Source organism: Balaenoptera ricei, chromosome 6 (genome assembly GCF_028023285.1).
Source record: "Balaenoptera ricei isolate mBalRic1 chromosome 6, mBalRic1.hap2, whole genome shotgun sequence".
Taxonomy (NCBI): domain Eukaryota; kingdom Metazoa; phylum Chordata; class Mammalia; order Artiodactyla; family Balaenopteridae; genus Balaenoptera; species Balaenoptera ricei.
In genome coordinates this window covers 10,906,326-10,910,198 of record NC_082644.1, presented here as the reverse complement: position 1 = coordinate 10,910,198, position 3,873 = coordinate 10,906,326, and positions in this window count along the sequence as shown.

Below are 3,873 nucleotides of genomic sequence, written 5' to 3'. Positions count from 1 at the left end.
CTAGATCCCGCATGCCGCAACTAAAGACCCCGCACACGGCAACGACGACCCAGTGCAGCCAAATAAATAAATATATAAATTTTAAAAATTAAAACAACGACAAAAATGGAATAGATACATGTATATGTATAACTGAATCACTTTGCTGTACACCTGAGACTAACACAACATTGATAATCAACTAGACTCCAATATGAAATAAAAATTTTTTTCAAAAAAGAACTGAATGGAGTCTAATGCTTGCAGCCACCCTGGCTCGGGCCCCTTGGCTGCAAGAGGATGGGGAGCTGGGATGGGCAGAGGTGACCTCTCCTCTCCAATGATCTGAATAAGTAGGTGCTGTCAGTCAGAAGAGCAGAAGGCAGCTTGCTTTTCCAAGACCAGGTCCCACCCCCGAGGGAAGCCCACGGGCCTCAAGGTGTCTTGATTCAGCCACCAAGTGCAGAGGAGAAAGGCTTTAAGTGACCCTGACCACCCAGTTTGCACCCACAGTTGGCACCCTTGCTAGTTCACTCCTGCTGTTCCGAGAGGCAAGCTTCTCACACACCATCCCCCACCCCACACGCACACACACAACTGTGGCCATAAACTCCCTCTGGGCTCATTCCTTCCCTCCCCTCCAGGCGGTACAGGAAACAACCCCCCACAAAAGGCAGCTTCATTCAACCCAGGAGGAACGTCCGGCTCATTCGGTTCAACGCTTCCATTTGGTAAAGGAGCAAAGAAAATTTCAGAGAAGTTAAGTGGCTTTTCACTCTTGCTTTTTCTCTCCCTCCACTGCAAGGACAGAAAAGCATCTGGTCCCCCAACACCCAGGGAATGATGAGATGCTCGAGGGCAGGGAGATCATGGAAGATGCTTTTCTACTGCGAGTAACAGAAAACCCAAGAAGGGTTTAAACAAAATGTGGTGGCTAAAGTTAGCAATGGGGCTTCCCTGGTGGCGCAGTGGTTGAGAATCCGCCTGCCAATGCAGGGGACACGGGTTCAAGCCCTGGTCTGGGAAGATCACACAAGCCGCGGAGCAACTGGGCCCGTGAGCCACAACTACTGAGCCTGCGCTCCGCAACAAGAGAGGCCGCGATAATGAGAGGCCCGCGCACCGCAATGAAGAGTGGCCCCCGCTTGCCGCAACTAGAGAAAGCCCTCGCACAGAAACAAAGACCCAACACAGCCAAAAATATAAATTAATTAATTTTTTAAAAAGTATATTATCAATTATTAAAAAAAAAAAAAAAGTTAGCAATGGCTCCAGTGAACAGCCTCAGTATAGCCACCCCTTTGTCCTCTGACCCTGTGGTCTCCACCCAGCCTGGCTCTGGACTGGCCTTGTGATGACCTTTAGCCAATAAATGCAGCCAGAGCAAACGGAGTGCCAGCGCCAGGCTTAGGCTTCCAGGGATTCTACGTGCTTCTGCTTGGCGCCTTGCTTGATTGTACTTGCTTGCACTCTCACCTCAGCCTTGCTATGAGACCATGCCAGACCAGGCCTGCTGAGGGGATGTGAGAAACACAGGAAGGATAAGACACTTGGGAAAGAACCAAGATGCCTCCAACCGACAGCCAGCCAACGTGCAGCTGACTGCAGATTCACGAGGGTGCCTGAGACCAGTACTTCCCTGCTGATCCCAGCCTAAGTCGCCAATCTGAAGGATCAGAGCCAAATAAATGGTTTGTTGTTTAACAAAGCCTCTGACTTTGGTGTGGTTTGTTACTAAGCAACAGTGAACTGAATCCTGACATTTGAAATAAATATTTGAGTTTTTTCTCTTAAAAAAAGTTGGAGGTTTCAAATCCAGGATTGGTGCAGCTCCATAGTCAACCAGGACCCAGAATGCTTCTATCCTGATGCTCCACCATCTTTAGTTCATGGCTTTCACGCTTAAAGCTGTCTCATGATCCAATATAGCTGCTGAAGCTCCAGCCATCACATTTGTGTTCCAGGCAGGGAGGAAGAAAGAAAGGCAAATAAGAGGCCTCTTCTACCTGAATTGTTCCTCTTTAAAAGAGTTGGAAGCCCTACCCAATGACTGGCAGTTTGATTCTTATTGGCTACCCTTGGCTGCAAGGAAAGCTGGGAAAGGTAGCCTTTTAGTGGAGCACATTGCCACCTAGAATAAAATCAAGTATACTGTGTAGTAAGGAGGAACAGGGGAATGGGTGTCGAGTAGGCAACCAGCAACATCTGCCGCAGCGTGTGTAAAATCAAGCTCCAGGCCCCAACATACAACAGGATGCAAAATTGACCACATGTCATGCTGATTTCTCAGAGTTCATAGTGGTGGCTTTGCCCTGTAGTAACAGAGTGTAAGATTTGGTCAATAGACATCTAAGTGGAAAATCGTGAGTGTGCCGGTCTCCTGGGCCCTTTTGTAGTCAATACAGATGGAAGCGAAGTTTGTTCTTAGAAGGTGTTGCTCTTAACCTGGGGCAGGTGTTGCTTGCTTGCTTGCTCTCTTCCTTGCTTTCTTCCGGTTTTTTTTTTTTTTTTTTTTTTTTATTGAGATATACTTCACATAAAATTCACAATTTTAAAGCATACAATTCAGTGGGGTTTTAGTATATTTACTACGTTGTGCAACCATCAGCACTATCTAATTCCAGAACATTTCCATCACCCCAAAAAGAAACCCCATATCCATTAGCAGTCAGAGCAGATGTTTTCTTTAATCCTTCTCCACCAAGTCTCAGGTCCATCAGAGAGCCAGACTCGCCACATGAGAGAGTGCTGAACATCCTTGGACCACTAAGGCTCAAACCCTGGGATTCTAGAATATTTGTGGATCTTCTTGGGAGAGCCAAGGAGGAGGTCATGGTGTAATTCACCTACAGCTGGGAAAGGAGGGATCCACAAGGGCGCTGCAGAATCTAAACATTCCCTGCCTGGGCTGACCGTGAGGCTACCTTCCGACAGGGAAAGGAAGGGAAGGGAAGGAGGCTGCACGCTGAGGGGTGGGTGCTTGGTGGTGACACACTAAAGTAGAGCAGCAGCTTTAAAAGCACTCTACTGTGACGGTAGATGTCGGGAGAGGAGTTTCAGATTCAGTCGGAATGATTTTTGTGAAAGGATGGAGAGGATGCCGAACTCGCATTTATTAAATGTCTCAAAGGTTCCAAATACAAACAGAATCTCGTTTTTCTACCCACAACCATCCTGGGAGATATTTCACCCCTTTACAGAAGGAGGACCTGAGGTTCACACAGAGAACTTGCTCTAACCAGAATTTCAGACACTTCATGCTGAGTCTAAAACCTCAGCATCTTCCATTGTGCTGCACGGTGGGCACCTGTGAGGCATCTCCGGCCCCGGCCCATGGCAGGTGGAGCCACTCCCTTGAGTGGCCTAGTTGCTGCTGCCTGTGGGGTGGTGACAGCAGGAGGGGGCTCATCTGAGCTCAGCTCTGGGCTTCTCTGTGCCGGTGGGAGCTCCCCCCTTTTCTGCCCACCCCCTGTTCTTCATTCCTCAGGCACAAAGGTTGCTCAAGGAGACTCCAGGACTGGGGTCTGCCTTGTCACTGTCACCAGGAGCCTCTTTTTCTTCCTGACTAGCCAGAGCTCCCCGTCAGTCTTCGCAGCGCCTCTGGAAGCAAAGGGAAGGCAGCTGTGGGATCCTGGCTGAGCTGAGTCCAGGTAAAGCAGGCTTGGGAATGGACTGATGGGGAGGTTGGGATGTCACAGGTCTGAGCACAGCGCCAGGGGGGCGGGGAACAGCCAGGAAGGATGGTAGGTTCTGCTGCTCGCTTGATTAAGGGGGTCAGCGTGTGTCTGTGTCATCGAGGTGGGCAGGGAAGGGGAGGGCTGTGTGGGGCGCGGGGGGGGGGGGGGGAGCGTATATATGCTGGTGTGGCTGATACCGTGGAGCCTCACATCCGAA